At 43.3% G+C, this 22510-nt stretch overlaps 1 long non-coding RNA gene across 1 annotated transcript in view; it reads right to left on the bottom strand.

Moving 5' to 3' along the window:
- LOC141425708 (uncharacterized) overlaps positions 1-22053 on the bottom strand; it is a 53622-nt gene extending 31569 nt beyond the window's left edge. Inside the window, exons 1-5 of the long non-coding RNA XR_012450788.1 lie at positions 21863-22053; positions 21175-21518; positions 19291-19453; positions 15239-15431; positions 7066-7338 (exon numbers count right to left, since the gene is read on the bottom strand). This is a non-coding gene — a long non-coding RNA (uncharacterized lncRNA). The remainder of the gene's footprint in view (positions 1-7065; positions 7339-15238; positions 15432-19290; positions 19454-21174; positions 21519-21862) is intronic.
- Positions 22054-22510: the final 457 nt, after the last annotated feature.

Genomic DNA, 22510 nt, shown 5'->3' with positions numbered 1-22510 from the left:
GAAAAGTCAAGTCTCCTACAGATCAGGACACAGCCAGGCCTGCTCAGGGAAAGCCCCTAGGCAGGCTTCAGTGGGAAACTCCTGGGCCGAGATAAAGGGTGGCAGCCCAGCACCCACTCCATCCACAGAAACCTCAGCACCCTCATGGCACATTTAGGGGCCACAGCTCAGTGAGGAGCAGAAGTGTTGCTTTCTATGGTCATATTTGCTGTTTCTGGTGCCCATGTAGCTGGAAACACTCAAGGCAGTGAGCACACAGTTCAGTGTTTCTCCAACTGGCAGACAACCCACCATGCAGCAGCCAGCGTCAGGGAATGCCACACAGCCCAGAGAGACATGCAGGGCTCCATCGGTACCGCCTCCTTTATTTTCTTCTCTCTCTCTCTCTCTCTCTCTCTCTCTCTGTCTCTCTCTCACGTCCTTCCTTTTTTTCCTTCCTTCTCTTCTTTCTTTCTTTCTTTTGGTGGGACTGGGGTTTGAACTCAGGGCTTCACACCTACAAAGCAGGTACTCTACCACTTGAGCCACACCTCCAATCCACTTGCTCTGGTTATTTTGGAGATGGGGGTGTCTCTCAAACTATTTTCCTGGGCTGGTCTTGAACCCTGATCCTCCCAATAACAGCCACCCAAGTAGCTAGGATTACAGGTGTGAGCCAACAGTGCCCAACTTCCTTTATGTTTTCCCCTGCTTCAAGTCAAACCAAAGTAAAGTAACACTGGACCAGCTGTATCAACTCCTGCTGCCCACCAATTATCCTTGGGGGGAAATCTTCCAGACCCCCCCATAGACTGTTTTTCTGCACATACATACCTATGATAAAACAACTCATAAATTAGGCACAGTAAGAGATTAACAGTAACATAATAAACCAGTTATAATAATATACTGCAAAAAAATTATGTGACTGTGCTTGCTCTCTAAACATCATATGGTACTGTTACCTTTTCACTTAATGGAGGCACTTGTATGGGTTCTCTTTGGCATATATGTAATGCTAACATCACTATTCTTGTGTATTTGGGGCATTATTAAGGAAGATAAGAGTTACTTGAACACAAGCACTGTGATACTACTACAGTCCATCCGATAAAAGATAGTTACTAAGTGACTAACTGGAGGGTAGTATATATAGCCTGGACACACTGGACGAAGGAATGACTCAAGTCCCAAGAGGGATAGAGCAGGATAGAGCAAGATTTAGGTACAATACTCAGAACATCATGCAATTTAAAGCTTTTGAAGTATTTATTCCTGAAATTTTTCCATTGAATATTTTTGGATCTCAGTTGGCTATAGTTAACTGAAAGCACAGAAAGCAGAACTATGGGTAAGGGGGGACTTTGGTGGTACCAATTTTTGCCCATCTTCAATATGGGCCACTTTGAATAATAATTCTTGTTCAGATATTTCTCACCCATCACAGGTTTATGGTCTTATGATTGTCCCCAGGGCATCCAATCTCTGCAGGACCTACTGCTGGTCTTGCACCCTCAGTGGACCCTTGTCAGATGAGTCAGGTCCCAGCCTTTTCCAAAATCACCTAATGACCACCATGATCAGCTTTGGGGTTCAGAAAATTTCTTTGATGACTCTTGAAAGGCACTTCTTTTAGGGAGGAATGCAGGGGTCTGGAGCCAAGTCCCAGCTTTCATGAGCTCCCAACAGGAACCCACTGGAGTCTGTGAAAAAGATACCATAGAGGCTGGGTACAGCTGAGTGTCAGCACTTGCCTGGCACATGGGAGGCCCTGGATTCCATCCCCAGTACTGCAAAAAAATAAAAAGATGGCATAACACAACTTTGCTCCAGAGTCTTTTACTATCTGGAAAAGGCAGGGAGAGGTGACTTCACATTTGCCCTGGCTGGGCCTCTGCTTCCTACACCTTGAAGTGTTAATCATGGTCCCTGACCAGCAACTTGGTAAACAGGAGCTCCCTTCCTCCTAATCCATGGTACAGACTATATCTCCACACAACCTGCAACTTCTCAGGGCAGAGCTGTGTTGAGGCCCTGTGCTTGCCCTGAGGTCACTGGCCACCCACCAACACAGGGGCTCGGCAGCCCCTTTGGCCTGTGGGGCCCCCACCCTCATCTGGGCCCACCCTCTGTCCCCTTTCTGTAGGTGTGTAGAGGTGTGGGAACCCAGGACCTTAACAGCCCCAGAGGGTTTTGCTGATGGAGTAGAGCAGGGACTATAAAACTCACAGCCTCCCAGTTCCCAGGCTCCTTGTCAACTCACCGAGCCATGTCACCTCACAGCTAATGCAAACTGTGGCCCAGAAGTCCCCTGGGAGAGGTTTAAAAGCACAAGTCTGGTTTTTAGAAAACACCAGCTGCTGACACTTCCCTTGCAGTTCCAAGCTGTAAGAGAAAAGCGCCAGCAGAGGACACAGACCCTCAGAGTGGGGCTTTGGCAGGACATCACTTCTACCTGGGAAACTGGACAGCTTAGGCAGTAATTCACCGTGGGGAAGAGTCGGGAGCCAGCGCTGGGTCCTGGCCCAGTCATAACACCTACACCCCACAGCCCAGGAGGCCACAGTCTGAGGGTTTTTGTCTCCATTTGCTCCTTTGCACAAAGCAAGAGATTCCAGAAAGTTCTTTTTCCCAAAACAGCAAGCCCGGATGCTCTATTTTGGTTTCTTCACACTCAGACCTCAGTCACTGCAGGAAAAGTCAGGATGGTCTGCGTTCATCCTGCCTGAGGGAGTGAAAGGAGGCCCTTGTTCCATGGGAAAGAGGCCTGTGGCTCCCCACAACCGGAGGGGCAGTTCTTGATTAAAGTGCACATTCAGCAGGCTTTGTGAGGGACCTTGCAGGTGGGAGGTGGGCGAGGTCCAGGAGAGGAGGCTACCGGTGACTGCCTGTCAGCCTTGTTTTCTCTGAACTCCTACCCCAGTGGGAAAGGAAATTAAAACTTTGTTTTTAATTTTTAAGGTGACCCACAGGGCCCCAGGGTCACAGCCTGGGGTTTGGAAAACCATGAAAAAGGTCTGAAGTGCTATATTAGAGGTCAGTTCATGAGCTGCAGGCCCTGTTACCACAGAAGAATCAAAGCACAACTAGGGATAGTGAGACTACTGTAGGACAGAAAGCCCCTGCAGATGGAGGACAAGATGAACATCCCCTGGTCATGATCATGACAGACTCGACTCTGCAGTTTAACTAATGATCTCTGCAGTACAGGCAGACGCTGCCCAAGGCGGTTTCAGTAACCAGCTGCCTGTGTGACGTGGTCCCAGGAGATCATGGCAGAGCTGAATCACTGCTGTTCCCTAGTATTTTCATTACACCTTTTTCTGTGTTTGGATATAGTTAGATACACAAATACCACTGTGTAACAGTTGCCTGCAGTTTTCAGTACAGGTTCTGCACAGGTTTGTAGCCTAGGAAGTACAGCCTGAGTATGTGCAAGGCTATGGTCTGGTTGGTGTAAGTCCATTCTATGATGTTGGCACAAGGAGATGGCCTAACCGTGCAGTTCTCAGACACAGCTCATCACTGAGCAACACGGGATTCTATGCTGATACTTGAAATTTGTGATTAACCTAATGGTATCTACCACACCATTGTGCTTGGATGATACCCTGACCTGATGGACCCTCAGCTCTCAAATTTTAACAAGCTATCACTTCAAGAGCACATAGGGGACTTGTAATCTGATTTCATGAAATCAGTTTATAAAATGTCCTGCAGAACAACCAGTCCTAGCAATACACAAAAGAGAGAGGATGGAGAAAAGGATAGTAAGGCTCAGACCCAGTCATGGCTCAGTGGATAACTTAGTGTAGTGGGTAACAGCTCCCAGTATGTTGGAATGGTGGTGTGACTCAGTGGTAGCACACTTGCCTAGCATGTGTGAGGAGCTGCTCCCCATACCAGAAAAACAAAAACAACAAAAAACTTCCAGTAACTTAAGAAGACAGAGCTCTCCAAGAATGACCAACTAATATGATGCCTCTTGTTGGCAAGAGGAAAAGATTTGAGGGAAAACTGTTGACTACAAGGAAGCCAAAAGGCATACCCAGATGGTCTCATTTGGCTTTTAGGGAGTTTCTTTTTTATTTTCTTTCTTTTTTAAGAAATGAATTAGTGGCCACCATTCCAAAGACATCATACTTTTAAAAATCTCAGTTTCTGCTTCTGTTTGGCAACTGGAAGATGAGGCTACTTTAGGCCCAAATCCTACATGCATCACTAGCTGGGCTGAGAGCCCCAAGGTAAGCCCCTTCTCCCTCAAATCACATCCACCATCCCAGGCCACCAGAAGCCTTTGGGTTTTGGAACCCTGGTCTAGAACAAATGGAACACATTCTACACTCGGGCTAGAGCAGCTGAGGTGCAAAACTTTTAAATATACTTCAGGACTGGTGGAGTGGCTCAAGTGGTAGAGCACCTGCCTAGCAAGCATGAGGCTCTGAGTTCAAAGCCCAGTACCACCACCAAAAAAAAAAAAAACCTAAATATACTTAAGAGTCCTAAGAGAAAGTTCTTTTAAATGCATTCTTAGCCATGCTTAAAAGATAAATAGACAAAGAGCAAATGGAGAAGTACCAGCTTCCCTGATGGCTTCCCACACTTGGCTGGACCCTTTTGTGTCAGTACTCAGGCATCCCTCACTTGAGGTTCCCCTTCAAGCTTGGCTAGTAAACGTCTCCTAGAGAACAGAGGGTACTCATTCTCCTAAGACACTGGCTGTTCAGCCCCCCTGGCCTGCAGCCAGAGCCCTAAATTGGGACAATGTGAAGCATTGGTGTCCAGGGTCCACCCCAGGCAGCTGGAGCCCTGTACTAGGATGGCCAACTTGGGGAAAGTTTGTGAAGTGGAAATGAAGTTGAGCCATCACAGGCAGTTTCACAGTGTTGCAGAGTGACAGCAAACAGAGGCAGCCCACCTCACCCTGCCTAGCAGCTCCTCGATCCACAACTCGCCTGGTGTTTGCAGGGATCCAGGAACAGGTTGAAAGTCCAAAATAAGGGAAAATATCTGAAGATGGGCACCAAAAAGCAAAGAATACATGCTCATAAAATTGAGTTTCCCTGTCAGACCATCTGGAAATATTAACAAAGTCCAATATTGTGATTTTGTACTGTGGTCTTTAAAGTATAAGAAACAACTCTGCTACTTCTTAGCAGAGAGCCTTGGACACCATTTCTGTAACAATGTCCCTGGAAAGAAAGGATAGTGAGTCCTAAGGGTAGAGGCTGGAATAAACCTTGAGACACTTCCCTCCCAGAGGGAACATTCTGCAACAAAGTCCAGCTTTTAGAATTGAAGCCAGAGCTTGGGTGCAGAGCAACCTGGCTTCAAATGCCACCAGTAGGATTTATTTTGACACTTATGTTTCATTATTTATGTAGAATATCCTGGTTTTGAGCAACTTTAAAAAAAAAAAAGGCTAAACCAATGAAATGTGGGGAGGAGTAAGAAGGATGGAGGACAACATCCAGAATGTTCAAGAAAGTCTGCCATCCTACTTTCTACATTTCTTTCCTGGAATTTATTACTGAAAATTGAGTGGGGTATTCCACCATCTCTCCAAAAACAATAGTGCCACATGTCCAAAATTCCATGCTTGTAAAAATTTCATATCCTCAAAACTGTAAGGAGTTTGTCTATGGAAACCAAATAATACTAAATAAATCCTGTTCCTGCCACAGACTGGCTGTGGATCTTCTATTTCTTACATGGTCTTTGAACAGACCATAAATCCATTGATGAGTAAGTCATTTTGACCACAGTCCTTTCCACAAAGTTGAAGCTAGATATGATGGATTTAAGTATAGTGGCCATCTACAGGAAAAGCACACAAATCCCCTCTTCATAAATTGAGGATGCTACCATGAGGGGAGATGCCTAGTGAGTTTGCACTTACACCCAGCTTCTTTGATCATTTGTTCACTACAATGGCCATGACGCTCATCCTTTAGGAGTTCTGGTCTAGTCTACCAGCGCCTAACCACAGTTCAGATGCTCGTGCCCTAGAATTAGTCCCTACTGGGCTGGAAAGCTATGAGACTGTATGGTTTTACTTTGAAATTTTCAAGAGGCAGAAAAGATCAGATGTCTTGGAAGAATCAAGAAGAAAAACCTAAAGAGAAATTGGTGACAGAGATAGCAGATGGTCACACCTCCTGCAACAGAAGGCAAGAGGAAGCTGTCTGAGTTCTGAAAAGAGAATTCAGCCTTTATGATTGCTAAAGGATTTTGCACACTGAGGTTAGCAGCCCTAACAGGCAAAGAGATTGTAGTCTCAGGTGCATCACCCCAGGCCGAAAGAAGAAGGGTGTTAGACATGTCTTTATCCAGGAAGGACACATGTATCACCACATCAAAGCCACAGGAGACAAGAGAGGCCATGGGATTATTAGTTAATTTCTGTGGCAGGTACAGAGAAACAATGGGCTGCTGATGGGGGAAGAAATGGTTTCAGGAAAGGTCTAGGTATGTCAGTGAACAGCAAAGTCCTTATAAATATATGATGTAATACAGTCACTAACAGGATCTTTTTTTTTTTTTAAAAATGATACACTGAGTGCACACAAAGGCAAAACATTGTGGCCTGAGAGGTAACAAGGCTTTCTTTATTCTGCTGATCATAACCTCAGTTCATCCCTGTAAGACCGCAGACAGTTCGGAGCACCCCAAGTTCAGAGGAACATCAAGACATTGGAAGTCTTCCAGGAGAGAACCGCAAAGCTGAGTTACAGGCTGCAAAATCTTGAGCAATACAGAAGTCAATGGTATTGAACACGGAGGGCAGTAGCAGTAAGTCAACCAGGGCAAAAGCAGCCTAAAAATAATCACAGGGCCTCCCCTATGATGAAGGTTTCCATTCTCCTTGAGAAGGGACTGGGGCAGCTACAGACCACACCCAGGCTGCTGGCCAAGAACCCACAATATATTTATAACCTGAAGCTTCCACGACCATTGGTTGCTGGCCTCCTTGGAAAATTAGCAAAGTCAACTCTCAGAGACATGGTGCCCAGGATGATGACAGCTCAGACCAACACAGTCCCCAGGGACACAGGAGAACGCCCAGATAGTGGTCAATGTGCTTACCTTGCTTCAGACCTTTTCCTCTTTCTTTTGTGTGCCTTCCTTCCTCCTCCATTCCCTATGCAGAGATCCTCTGTGATCTTTTGCTCCATCAGCCTGACCAGTCCAGGAGGATGCTGAGACAACAAGCCAGTGGTACTGAGGTGTGGATATCTCTGCAGACCAGCCTCCAAGACGCAGCCTCTGCAAACACAGAGAGCCCAATAGGCAGGGTGGCTGCAGAAGCTTTGTAGAGGTCACTGCTGATCTCCTTCCTTGATCTCAGCCTCTGCTGCCCTAAGGGTCAAGAGCAGCATAGGTCAGATGCCAAGGACAGTATTTGCTAGGGAATTAGCTTCCATGGTTCATGCAACCAGTCTGCATCCATCCTCCTGAAACACACAACCTCCCACTCTATGTTTGAAAACTAAAACAAAACTGATACAGAAAGATGTGGTAGAGTTATTTCCATCTTCTAGCTCTGAAACCAATCTGAGAAAAACGTGCTTAGTGGTGGTAGTGACTCCTGGAGCATTTTGGGAATGGATAACTCATGTCGCAGCTGGAGAAAGCTCTTGTGAGTCTCCTTTTCGTGTTTCATAACACAGTCAGCCCTGGTTCCATTTTCTCACCTCACTGACAGATTCCACTACAATGAATTAAATCAGCTGCAGGTTGAAAATATTGGGAATAATACTCATCTGTTGTACATAATTTTTATTATCATTATTCCCCAAGCAGTACATTATAACAACTATTTACAATACTATTTACATTGTGTTAGGTATTCTAAGTCACCTAGAGATGATTTAAAGTTTATGAGATGATGTATGTAGGTTCTATGCAAATACCACACCATTTTATATAAGGGACTTCAGCATCCACAGATCTTGGTATCTCAGGGGTGCTGGAACCAGTCCCCTCTGGATCCCGGGGAATGAAGACTGAAAACAACAAGCTACAATTCTGTATGAATTGATTAAACCATCACAAAGGAAAACTCAAAGCAGCACAGTGGAAGAGGTGCACAGTGATTTAGTGGTTCCTGGGAGCCCAGCATGAAAGGCCCTGTGAACCCCCCTCACTTTGCTGTTAAAACTGGGGACCACTAAAGGAACCTCACACCCAAGGAAGCCATGATGCTATAAGTCTTCCAAACCCATGTCTGCTTTCCTGCCTTAGAAAGGAATCTTCATAAATTCTAGAAATCTTCTCTACTTCAGATTCGCAAGTCCATCACCTGTGGAACTTCTGCTGACCTAATTCATAGATAGGCATGGGTAGAGAGACCAGCAAGGCAGCCAGCACACAATGCCTCTTTGGGCCCGTGAATGTTCCTGAGTTGTACTTTGCACTGCCTCTGTTCTTCCTGTCTTTTCCCTGCGCCTAAGGGCCTTGTCCTTCTGTCACCCTAGGCCTCTGTCTTATAGATTCCAGGGCTATGACATACATCTACACTGGTGACTACAGTGTTCCTTATATTAAAGGAACAGACAGACATAGTCCGAGGGCTTCAGGAAGGACTCAAGCAGAGGTGGATGAGGCTAGTGCCCTGAGACAAAAATGAGGAGATAACGATCCCCCAGAAAGGACATCATATTCCCAGAAGTCTCTGAGACACCCAAGGAAGTGAGGCTTGGACAGCTCATGGAGTCTGAGTTCCAAAGACCCCAGACAGATGCCTACAGGCAGAAAGCCTCCAAAGCCACTCCTCAATCCAGTGACTTGCCAATGCAACACTGCATGGGGCAAAGAGGTAAGTTCAGCCTGACACAGGAAGTCCTTGATGACTGCTATATCCAGTCTATCATAGCTCTCCATATGTGTCCTGTCTTCTGTCATCTCAGACATCCCACTGCATGGACCTGTGCCTTTCATATGTGACTGCCTTCCTACAATGGCTAACACCCCTGTTGCCTCCCTGACAGTGGAGCTTTTGGGCTGAGGAAATGCACAGGGGTACTTGGGGCCCAAAACTATCTTTGGCACTGTCCATAAAGGGAGAAAGTTTCAAGAAATGGAAACTGGGACAGCTCTGAGTAAAGGCGTGCAAGGGCAGAAGGCCAGAGCCACCTAAAGCCACCACTTTGGCAGAATGTAGACCTCCCCACCAGGAACTGGACTGCACTCCTAGATAACAGATCACTGGAAATATCTATGACAATATAAGCACTTATGACCAACAGTTATACATCCTGGGATACACTTAACACCTGTGCACCAGGATTCACATATGAGAAGTTCACAGAAGACCATCCATAACACCCCCAAGCTGAAAACAACCAATGCAAATATCTAGCAGGGAGGAACATTAATGAGCAAAGAAAACAAGCTTTAGTAAGAAATGTCAATCTCAACTAAAGCAGATACCTTAAAAGCAACTGAGGCCAATAGGAAAAGGGGACCAGGAACTAGAGAAAAGGTGAGATCAAAAAGAATTAGCCTAGAAGGTAACACACACGCACAGGAAATTAATGTGAGTCAACTCCCTGTATAGCTATCCTTATCTCAACCAGCAAAAACCCTTGTTCCTTCCTATTATTGCTTATACTCTCTCTACAACAAAATTAGAAATAAGGGCAAAATAGTTTCTGCTGGGTATTGAGGGGGTGGGGGGAGGGGGCGGAGTGGGTGGTAAGGGAAGGGGTGGGGGCAGGAGGGAGAAATGACCCAAGCCTTGTATGCACATATGAATAATAAAAGAAAAAAAAAGAAGTGTCAATCTCACAAGCACAGTGTTGAAGAAGAGAAGCAAGACTCCTGGAACAGAACTCCACTTGCAAAAAATTCAGACAGACAACAAACCAACCAACCAACCCTATACTGCTTAGGGGTTATATCTAGGTGTAAAACTACAAAAGAAAAGCAGAAATCTTCAGGCAAGTGGGGTAAAGATGTGGTTGGGAATGGTCCATGGCATCCCGTCCTAGAGGAGAAGGAAGATCCTGGATATTGGTGGCGCTCCACTTCTTGATCTGGGTTGTTTACTAAGCTACACACACACACACACACACACACAGAAGCCCTTCCTGCATGTGTGCAGCGTACAGTGCATTAGCTGGCTTTCCACTGCTGTAACAAGCATGTGGGATAATCAGCCTGCAAAGAGGAAAGGTTTATTTTGGCTCACGGTTTCTGAGGTGTAAGTCCACAATCAATTAGCCCGCTACTTTGGGTGTGTGGTGAGGCAGCACGCCATGGCAAAAGAAAAACCACTACCTCATGGTGAGCCAAGGAGCAAAGAACAGAAGAAGAAAAGATCAGGGGTTCACAGTCCCCTTCAAGGGCAAGCCCCCAGTGACCTAAGACCTCCCACTGGACCCCACCTCTTAAAGGTTCCACCACCTCCCAATAGCACCACGCTGGCAAACCAGCCTTTAACACATGGGTCTTAGGCAACATTTCTGATCCAAACTGCAGCATACAGTTAAAAAAAAAATTTTTAAAGGTGGAAGGGAAAAAGATCACTGAACTTAGACATAATTCCACGGGTTACATTCCAATCTCTGTCACTTATTAGACTCTCAGACTAGTAGTATAATCTTCCCGTGCCTGAATTTTCTTACCTAAACAATATATAAATGATAACACAGTGGAAATAACTCCTACTTACCTCAGAGGGCTGTTGTGTTGCTCATGGGTATGTTTTTAAATGTTTTAAATCCCAAGGAGCAATGCATAATAGAAGATATAACTTTTATAAACCCCATCTTATAATGTTAACTGCAGCTGGATGTTTATTTGTGTCGACTACTCCATAAGCATCTACTGTGTGCCTGGTCCTTGCTGGCACTGTGCTAGGTGCTGGGCAAACCACAGCGAACAAGGACGGGCATCTCCATCAATATTTGAAAGGGATCCTGGGGTCCATCAATGGATGAATGGATTAAAAAGTGCGATATACACACAATAGAATATTATTCATCCTTAGAAAGAAGGGAAATTCTGACACATGCTGCAACATGCAGGAATTGTGAGGATGTTGTGTTAGGCAAAATAAGCCAGATGCAAATGGAAAAATATTGTTTGATTCTACTCCCGTGAGGTACCTAGAGTAGCTAAACTCACACAGACAGAAAGTATTTGAATTGTGGTTGTCAAGAACCAGGCAGGGGTGGGAGAAATGCAGAGTTAGTGTCTAATGGATACAAAGTTTCAGTCTGGGAAGGTGAAAAGGTCCTGGAGATGGATGGTGGCCATGGCTGCATAACCGTGTGTATAAACTAAATGCACGAAACTGTGCACTTACAGAAGGTTAAAATGTAAACTCTATGTTATGTGCATTTTACCACAATTAAAAATGGTTGAGATTTTTTTTAAGTTAAGCTAGGTGTTCTTATTAATGTCAATATCAAACCAAGGATCCTGGGGAGTAAGAGAATATAAGGGAGGGGGTGAACTTGTTCTAAGTACACTGTGTCCATTTATGGAATTATTGCAATGAAACTCCCTTGTACTATCAATGTATGCTAGTTAAAAGGTAAAACAAAAATTTTAAAGGATCTGTGCCATCATCACTACTACTTAATGCTTACTGGAGCTGTCAACCAAAGCAATTAGGTATGAGAAGGAAATAGATGTGTAAAACCGAGACAGAGGTAAGGCTGTGGAAGGTAGAAGCCAGACCAAAAAAGGCCTCTACCATGCCTTTGTTCCATGTAGCCAACATGTCCCCTCAGGGTGGATGTTTAGAAAAGGTGCCCCATTCTAGTAGTCACAGCTCTGTGGGCATGTGGGGAAGGGTGGACTGAGTTCCAGCCCCACATCCCCTGAGCTAGCTGCCCTGTTCAGTGACATAAGTACACAAATGCAGAATCTCAGGTAATGTATAGAAATGAACAGCTTCATATAGACTGAAAAATTGTAAAAACTGTCAAAATCAAGGTGGAGCATTTGTGTCAATCCTATCAACAACAATATAGTAAGTAAAGCCAGGAGATTGTTAAGACAGGGCTCTTATGTATGATTCCCAAACAGTAACTGTCACAAAAGACTCTAAGCCTGCACAGAGACCACTACAACCTCAGACAAAAAGTATTCCTGCAAGGACATCTGCTCAGCAACCTCAGGCTGATGCCACCCTAGTTATTAATCATTGTGACTGAGGATTATTGTTTCAAAATACTCATGTAAGTCTTCTTATTTTTGCCTTTAAGGGGGGAGGGGGAGAAGTAGGAGGGAAAGGAGGAGGAAAGAAGAGGAGGAGGAGGAGAAAGAAAAATAGTGGAAAGGGCACTGCCACTTACCAGAGTAATTTTTAAAAAAACAGTCTAAGAGAAACTTAACAAGAACTGTGTAACCCTAAACTTCAAAAGTCCCTGAAGCATATAAAGGCAAAACTTTTTGTTTCTTTTTGTAGTGCTGGGATGGAACCCAGGCCCTCCACCACTGAGCTACACCTCCAGTCCTTGGTAGAACTTTTTAAATAGAAGGACATACCATCTACCATTCTTGCCAGAATGACTCAACATCAAAAGATGTCTAAGTTCATTTAACTAAGTATGATTACCACTTCAATTTTGAAAAGGAGATTGTTCTGAAATGAGACAAGTAATTCTAAAGTTTTTGTATATTAAAAAAAAAGAAGAGCCAAGAACTTTTTGAAAAGAAATAAAAATGAGGAGGAACCAACCTTAAGAAGTTTCATACATGCTCTAAATATTCAACAATTAAAACTGAAAGAATGTCTTTGCTCCCTGGCCACTATGACGTGAGTGATCTGCTCTGCTCTGCTCTGCCTGACTGAAACCTCTGAAACCGTCTTTCCTTAAATTGTGCTCTCACAATTTGATTTTGATCAGAGCAACAAAAAATGGTAAAGACTTTTCTACAATGTGTTATAAAAATTATATGTTTGGAACCTTAAAAAAAAACTGAAAGAAAGACCCAGGGAAAAGAGTAGGAAGCCAAGGAATAGAGTCAAGTAAAATTGTGAGCTAAGTATGAGAAAGCATGCATCTTAAATCTGTGGCAATAAGGGAAGACTTTTTCAAAACATTTTATTTTTAATTGGCATATATAATTGTACATATTTATAAGGTGCAGTGTGGTAATTTTTTTTTTGTGGTACTGGGGTTTGAACTCAGGGCCTACACCTTGAGCCACTCCACCAGCCCTTCTTTGTGATGGGTATTTTCAAGATAGGGTCTTGGGAACTATTTTGCCAGGGCTGGCTTTGAACCGCTGTCTTCCTGATCTCTGCCTCCTGAGTAGCTAGGATTACAGGTGTGAGCCACTGGCACCCAGCCAGTGTGGTAATTTGATACATGTATACAATGCGTAATTACCAGTAATATTAGCACTTCCATCTAAGCTGCACTTCTTTTTCTTTTGAAACAGCTCTCTTTATGTTGCCCAGGATGGTCCTGAATTCCTGGGCTCAAGGGACCCTCCTGTCTCAGGCTCCTGAGTAGCTGGAACTACTGGCATTGTCCACTGCACCTGGTTTTAAGATGAACTTTTTTTCTTTTTCTTTTGGTGGTACTGAGGTTTGAACTCAGGGCCTCATGCTTGCTTAGCAAGTGCTCTTACGGTTTGAGCCACTCCACCATCCCAAGATAAACTCTTAAGTAACTGAGGCTAGTATAACCAGGAAGCCTTTTGGGAGAAGATAAAGTACAGAATATGTCAGAATAAACTCCAAAGTATCATAGATTTAAATGTAAGAAAATGAAAGCATAAAATTTCTAGAAAACTCAAGGGTAGGTCCTTCAAAACTTTGAATGGGGATATCTTTTTCAACTTAAGCTTAGCAATTCAGTAGCCATTAAAAAAAAGAATTGAGAGATTGGTTAGTCTAAACATACAAAAATTTTAAAACTTCCATATGGCGAAAACATTGTAGATGGTATGGATCTTAGATATTAGGGAATTAACGTGATTTTCTTTGGCATGATGATATAATGATCGTGTAAGAAAATGTCCTTATTTTTAGACGGTGCTTGGTGAAGTCCTTGGGTTTAATGAGGTTCTGTCTGTACCTTAGGTCTGCATAGATGGACACTCACTCACATGTGTACACAGAGATCAGGCAAATGTGGTAGCATTGTCAATTGTTGAAGTCAGGGTAGATGTATCATTTTACTCTTCTTTTAGTAATTTATTCATTCTCAATAAAAAGTTGAAAAATACATCATCAACAAAGTCAAAAGACAAACGAGAAAAAAATTGTAATTTATATCATAACAAGGGTTAATTTTCCTACTACATAAAGAACTTACACAAATCCAGAAGAAAAAGTTCAATAACTCAGTAGAAAAGTAAGAAAAGGAAGAAATAGTTTTTTTTTAAAAAAACAAATATGAATATATTTTTAAAATGTACAATCTCACTCAAAATACATCTGTTATACTACACCAAGATAACTGCAGTTCTTACTTATCAGATTGGCAAAAATCCAAAAGATTGTCAACACATTAGTCAGGCAAGGCTGTGGGGAGATGTGTGCTCTCAGACATTCCTGCTGAAATGGAATGGAGAGGGATTTCATAGCTGTCAAAATCATAAAAAGCATTTACCCTTTGACCTAGCAATCTGACTGCTGGGGATTCACCCATAGATTCTCTTGTACACACAGGATGATGACATGTCCGGCATGATCTGCCCAGTCATTTTAATTACAGTAAAATGTTGACAACAGCACAAGTATTCAAGTCCAGGGGATTGGTTAAAGAAGCCGTGGCATAGCCACCCATTGAACCTCAGGCAGCTCTAAATCAGAGACTTCCTATGGACTAAGAAGAGATCAACAGATCAATATTAAACAGAAAAAAAAAGGCTAAATGCTTATTGGTTATGGGATTAAAAAAATAAGAATTTAAATTTTTTCTTTATATTTCTGTAATGAATGCATGTGCTTCCTGCCCAACCCTTGCAAATCTAATCAAAATCATTCTGTCTGAGGTGAGGTTTGCACTTGATTGGAAGACTCCTCAATGTCTACCTTGTTTTGTCTTTTTTCTATTTAAATTCTGTTCATTTTCTGTTTATCCAAACAGCATAAGACAATATAAAAGAATAAGAAAGTCCTCAAGAACTTCTCACTTTTCAATGAAGATTTAACTGTTGGAGACACTTATTTTCAAGGTTATTTTATAGGTTGCCTAGTCAAGATTTTGATTCTTTTTTTAAGATTTTGATTCTCAACATTCTGTGTAATCCTCTTTAAATTGTGCAAAACAATGAGCTAACCACTTACCTGGTAAGTCTGGTCCACAAAGACAGCTAATCTCAGCAATTCAGGCTCAAAACTTTTCTTCAATAATTAGGAATGACGCTTTCTCTAGGTCAACCTATTGGCTGTCCCACTTGGGCTTGCTTGTGGAGATGGCCCCTGGATCTCCCCCAGCTGCCTCTGGGTACTCTCCATCTCGGGACGCTCACGCAACCATCTTTCCACATAATTCGTAAACAAACATGGAGGTGAGGAAATGTATGGTGAGAAGAGTTGGCCATTGTTCAGTAAAGGCGGGATAAGCATCGCTCCAGATGGGCCTCTTCCAAAACCAACCCAAACACATCCACACCCTCTGAGCCACCCAGATGCCAGAAGGCCACACATGCTGACTCCATGATTCTACTTCTTCTCTCAGGAAAGATGAGACAAAATGTCTCTGTTGCTTACAGGCAGGCATGGGGCCCCAGGACTCCTTTGACACTCCCAGGAGCTACCTCGACATGGGTATCTCCCAGCCTCCCCACACCAGGATGTCCTACTATGTACTTTCATGCAGACAAAATGGGGGTTAAAAGAAACAGCTTTGGAAATAACAAAGTATTCACAAAAAAGCATGTGCAGCCTGAAGGGAAGGATCTGTAAGACAGAAAGAGGTATACTTCTGGGGCTCTGTGGGTTCATGGGCTGTGGATGGGAGAAAGGACCATTCACAGTGGCCATGGCAAGGTCAAGGTCACATACCTGACCTTGCTCTCCACCCAGGGTTGCTGCAGGTGATTTTGATTTGCCTTTTTCTGGCCTGCCTTGGATTAAGCCATTCCCTTCATTTCATGTTCCCACTCAGAGCACAGATCAAGCATAGGTCCCTGAAAGGTTGGAGCTGTCTCTGAATGTCTGGTGAACACCCTGCTACCACAGCCAGACACCCCTGGAACAAATTGCCCTGAAATTTTTATTTTCTCTTTCTGTTTATTTTCTTAAATTCTTTGGCTTCTTCTGACTTAAAGTTTTTCTTTTGCAAAATCAAAGCACAAAAAGCAATAAAAGAAATTTTTTGTTGGTGAGACTGGGATTTGAACTCAAGACTTTGTACTACTTTGTCTTTTTGCTGTACTAGGTCTTGAACTCAGGGCCTACACCTTGAGCCACTCTACCAGCCCTTTTTTGCAAAGGGTTTTTTTGAGACAGGGTTTCATGAAGTATTTGTCTTGGCTGGCTTCAAACCATGATCTTCCTGATCTCTGCTTCCTGAGTAGCTAAGATTATAGAAGTGAGCCACCAGTGTCCGGCTTGCTCTGGTTGTTTTGCAGATAGGGTCTTGAAAATTATTTTTCAGGGATGGCCTTGAACTGTGATCCTTCTGATCTCAGCATCCCAAATAACTAGGATTATGGGCACGAGCAACAGGCACCTGGCTGCAATAAAAGATTTAAATATAAAAAAAGTAGAGACTTCAGTTTCTCCCAGGTAATGTTAGTATCCAATTCTTGTTCAGAGCCCTTTGGAAGAGAGCTTGGGGTTGAGAGAAGACTGTCAATAAAGACAAGAAAGGAAGGGCTGCTCACTCTGGTGACCTATCCCAGAGGACTCTCTGAAGGACTAGGGACCACATTCATGGAGGCCAGCACTCTCTTTTTCCCAAAAGCTGGAGAGCATCATAGCTACTGGCAGGTAGCATTCAGCAGTAGAGTGGAGGGTGTTGGGGAGGCAGAGGCAACATGAGGTTACTACAAGCCTTGCTCCAGCCACACATGCTTTCCTCCTTTCTCAGTGATTGCTTCCTACCAATGTGGAAATATAGGCCGTTGGTGACCAGGCAGAGGGTGACAAAGACCAAGGATGGTAGAACTGGCTCTGAGTCCACCTCCAGGCTGCGGTTACCCTGGCAATTTTCCAGTCCTTTCCCTTTGGGACTTCACACTCCTAACAGTCAAGTCCTAGGCAAACGAGTGTCTTTGTGCTGAAAAATGACCACAGGCTGAGGTCATCTGCTCCTCCAGGTTTCCTACCTCTTGTCAGAACCACACAAGAAGAGACTGTTCCAAGTGAAGAACAGCCCTTGTTCAGGGATGGCACAGGTTAGACTGGAAGAGGAGGCCCTGGTATGCCTGTGTCCATGTGTGAATTTGTGCCAGTGTATGTTAGATATGTCTGTGTGCTGTGTATGTTAGGTTAGTGTGTGGAAGAAAGTTCTGTTTGGTGTACGCATACTTGCATCTGTGTGTATTGGTGTGTGTCTGTGTGTTGTGTAAATTGTGTGAGTGTATATTGAATGAGTGTCTGAGTATGTGAGTGTATGTTGGGCATGTATAAGGGTGAGTGTGCATACAAGTTACATGAGTGTGTATTTGGTGTGTGTTCAGATGCTAGTGTGTGTGTTGGGTGTGGTATAAGAGAGAGAGAGAATCTGAGTTGCTGAGCTAAACTTCGAATATTGTCAAACTGAAGCCAATTCAAGTGAGGAATTTATTTTTTTGCAGAAGGGGGGCTATTTGGAAAGAGGAAGGAGACAAGGAGGGAGAAAACATAAAGTGTGATAGAGGTTAATGTGATCAAAGTACCTTTTATATGTATGAAAATATCATAATGGAACGCATTATTTTATACAACTAGTATACAGTAAGAAAAAGAGGGGAAATGTTGCCAATCTCAAATGTTGGCAAGCATGAAAAAAGAAAAGGATTTATTGTTCATTGCCTCAATAAAGGCTTCAACTCTGGCAAAAACTCTCCAGAAAAATTTACCTTAGGGCAGACATGGCCCAACACCAGACAAGAAAGGTTTCAGCCCTAAAGAATTTGTCAGGAAGTTATGAGCAAGTGAATAAAGGATTTGGAAAATGAGCTTCCACAGAACCTGTTTGCTTCTGTGTCCATTTTTCACTCGAGCACAGTCAAACTCTACAGCAGAGACTTTTCACTTGGCTTGGTAGCTGGGGATTATCTCCCATAAAGATATCTGTGAGCTATGTTAAGTGACCTTTATAGAACTATCAAATACCACAGACCTATAGATATCCTAAAGCTATCCTTAGGATAGAACCTTTCCTTTCTATCTGAGAATACCAGGATCAATAACAGTAAGAAATGGAGAAGTGAAGCAATTTCCTAGATAACACATGATCCAAAATACTTGTGTCAGAATTTTCTAGATAAAGTGTGGACTCAATCCTGCCACTGGCTAGAATGATCTGATAAATTCACTCAATTCTCCACTTCTATCTGCGTGGGTTCAGTTCCCAAAATGAGCAGAAGGAAAAATTCTTGTAAGTGACTTTGTATCTATTCTTTTTTGCTGAGTAGACGGTTATCACTTAATCTTTAAGTCATCATTATTTGTTTAATAAACAATTATCATCTGTTCTATTCTAGGTACTGAGAAGACCAAGAAGAATAAGAAACAGACGCTGACCTGTGTGGTGACTGCAATGTGTAATAAAAGCAATTTTTCCTACCCTCCTCCCTTGGGGCAGACACTTTCATTTAATTACCATTGATTATAGTCAGTTCTCTAAAAATAAATAAACTATTCCAAACACTGCCCCCAACATCAGTTACTGTTCAGAGCAAGTCAGCAAAGCCTAGTATTTGACACCAAGTGGGCATTTGAGAACAAATACCTATAATTGTCACTACTTAACTATGAGTGCAAATCCATGTTTAAGTGGGACAGGAATGCAGTTTCATTTATGACCTCTGAGTGCCTAGAACAATGCCTGGAGCATCACAGGTTTTGATTATGACACCATCATGTTTTGTCACATACAGATATACTGATACTAGATCTCAAATTGCACAAAGTAAAAGAGAGACAGTGAGAACCCACATGATCAAATGAGTGAGTCTCCTTTTTAAGTCCACTTTGGGACAACTTTTACACTTGTTCTTCATGTGTTGCTGTCTCCATAAGAATTGGGAAAGGAGAAGGAAAAGCCATAGTATTTCAATAATGGCCAGTGGGGTTCAAAGAGCAGTGAATGTCTGCCCAGGTGCCTCCCGAAATATTTGTGTTTGGTAACTGAGGTTGAGATGATTATCAATGGGCCATGAAAAACAAGATCAAAGGGAACTCACGGGGAGTTTCTTCTCTTGGCAGCATGTCTCCTGTGCCTTGCCACTACCCACAGCAAGCAGAGAGTCTGGTCAGCACCGTGGATAGGAAATGGTTCTCCCAGTCACCCATGAGACAGCACCTCCATTCCAAACCCCAAACCCAGGCAGCGATCCACAGTGGGTGCTGAAAGAGAAAAGAGGGAGTGATTCAGAGGCTTTTCATTCCCATTGTGCTGGGTCTCCAAACTGCTCCCTCTACCAGGGAGAGGGTCATGCCCAGCCCACGCCCAAGGCAGCACCCCAGATACAGACCTCCCTGAGATGTGGTGGGATCTTAACTGCCCTGCAAAAGCCACGTGTTAAAGGCTTGGTCTGAGGGTGATGCCACTGGGAGGTGGTAGAGCTCTTAACAGGTAGAACTTCCTGGAACGTCCCTTCAAGGTGCTATTGAGGCTCCAGCCCCTTCCTCCTCCTCTCATTCACTTTCAGCTATGAAGGGAACAGTTTTGTCCTCCCATGTGCTCCCTGCCATGATGTGCTGCCTCACCACAGGCCCAAAAGCAATGGGAGTAACCAACTGTGGGCAGAAGCCTCCAAAGTGATTAGTTCAGGTATTAGTTTTAGGAGCAGCAAACTGACTAACGCTCCTCCGTGCACTGTGCCCATCAGTCCCTGTCGTAGAGCTTTCAAAAGGGAGTCCTGAGCACACTGCTTCATGGTCAACCCTCTGTGCCCCTCATGGGATTTCAACATGTGCGTTGGTTGCTAAAGGCTCTGAGAAGGCCTGCAGGGGGAAATTAAGTCTCATTTTGCTATCTAGATACATAGCTCCCCTTACGAGTGTTCTCCGGGTGCCTTGTAGGGACAGCTTTATAATTTCACTTTTGAGTTTAATAAACCTTACTTGTCAAGAAAATATGAAAAAGACAGCTAAAAGAAATATTTTACTTAAAATATTTTCCTCAGTATTGGCCCAAAGATCAAAAACATCATCCCCAGGTAAAATTCTTATTCCCTCTACTATGCTGAGCACATTTATATCTATAGCTCAACAGCAGTGGGGCTGTCATCTTTAGGACATCCCAAAACTCTATCATTGTTTGTTGGCTAATGACCTTTAAGACCAAGAGCCTGCCAGATGCTGGTGGCTCAGGCCTGTAATCCTAGCTACTTGGGAGGCTGAGATCAGGTTCAAGGCTAGCCTGCCCATCTCAAAAAAATAATAACCAGAGCAAAAAGGATTGGAGGTGTTGCTTAAGCAGTAGAGTACCTGCTTTGCAAGCAAGAAGCCTTGAGTTCAAATCCCAGTACCACCAAAACAAAAAAGGATCAAAAGACCAGGGCCAATCATAACAGAAATGCGTATTTGGTGAGTGAATTTGATGTGTATAGAAAAAGAAGCCAGAGAGATATCACAGACTTCAAAGGGAGAGAAAGGAAAATAGCTTCATTAGCAAAACACTCTACAAAAGCAGTTAATTCTTTAACATTTTGATATTAGATGAAATCTAAAATTAAACTCCTAGGAAAAAAACATTATTCAGAATGAACAGATCTTAAAAATGTTGACTTCATCAACACACTGTTGGTCTTTACCTGGATGCTGGTGGCTCACAATTGTAATCCTAGCTACTTGGGAGGCTGAGATAGGGAGGATAGCAATTCCAGGCTGGCCCAGGGAAATAGTTCATGAGACCCCATCTCCAAAGTAAAAAGAACAAAATGGACTGGAGGTATGGCTCAAGCAAAGTCCTGAGTTCAAACCCCAGTCTCACACACACAAAAAAAACCCATTGTCAGTCTTCACTATTCACAGATTGTGTGTTTGCAAATTCTTCTACCCACTAAAATTTATGTGTAACCCCAAAATCAATGCTTGTACAGTTTTCACAGTCATTTTTGTACCTGGGGTGGAATGGTAGAATGTGAGGTGCCAGATGAGCGTGGTCCCAGCTGAAAGAAGCCATGCCCTGCCTTCCTACTTCAGGTTTCAGACTACAAATAAGTGTCCTTGTCACCAACTATGGAGGGCCCCATTTTCACATTTGTGTGCTCTTTATTGGTGGTTTTACTGATTAAAACAGTCCCCACACATACTGCTGAAGTCTGTCTAGTATTCCAAAGACTTGAGGGGCAGGAACCTGTGGGGCGTCAGTGTGCTGGACACAACTTCACCTGGAGGCTGGGGTGTGGCTCAATAGTACAGCTCGTGCTTAGCGTGGGTAAGGCTGTGAATTCCATCCCCAGCACTGCAAAAGAGATAAACATCATCTAGGCATGAGTTCAATGTCAATAAAACAACAACATGTATTAAATGAGGTGTCTTTAAACAGAATCCCACACAGGCAAGGTTATATATTGATTGGTGATTGAGATGTAAGAAGAGGCTCAAAAGAACCTAATCTTGAACTGTCCTTGTGAACTGCCCTTCAACCATTCTGGCAGAAGGCCTGCTGTGTCCAGCCATACATTCTAAGACTTTCACAGATTTGTGAAACCACAGATGGTACCAAACCTACAGATGCTGGTTTCCTAGACATACTTAACTATGGTTAATATGCTAACTTTGATATTTCATCAAAAAATTACTCACCGAACACCTGCATTTCTATTATGAGTGGCCCTGGGTGTTGTCCTCATGAACCATGCACCAATGATAGGGTTTGGGATGTCCTGAAGAGTGCTCCCCTGCTATTGAACTACAGATATAAATGTGTTCAGCATAGTAGAAGAAATAAGAATTTCACTTGGGGCTGGCAGAGTGGCTCAAATGGTAGCGCATCTTCTCAGTAAATATGAAGTCCCAAGATTCAAACCCTAGTACCATCAAAAAAAAAAAAAGGAATTTCACATGGGATGGTGTTTTTACCTGGGGAAAACATTTTGAATAAGATAGCCATGATAAAACTATAAATTAGATGCAGTTAAGAATGAACAACAATAACATAATAAAATACAGCAATTATAAAAATAAGTTGTAATAAAAGTCATTTGATACTTAAGAGTTGTTTATTTCTGGAACTTTCCATTTAATATTTTAGCTGACCGAGGGTCACTGAAGCTGCAGAAAGTGGAGCCCTGGTGGGGATACTGTATTCACAGCTCAGTGATTATGGTGACATTCGAGAACATTGCCGCCCAGATCCTGATTCAGTAATATGTGGATACAGTGAACAAAGCTTCCTTCAAGGAAAAGTCTCCCAGAAGTTGGCAGGGTGCTTTCAGAAAGTGAATAAGCTAT

Source organism: Castor canadensis, chromosome 8, assembly GCF_047511655.1.
Source record: "Castor canadensis chromosome 8, mCasCan1.hap1v2, whole genome shotgun sequence".
Taxonomy (NCBI): domain Eukaryota; kingdom Metazoa; phylum Chordata; class Mammalia; order Rodentia; family Castoridae; genus Castor; species Castor canadensis.
The sequence above is the reverse complement of the archived record's forward strand: the minus strand, read 5'-3'. Positions and strand labels throughout refer to the sequence as shown.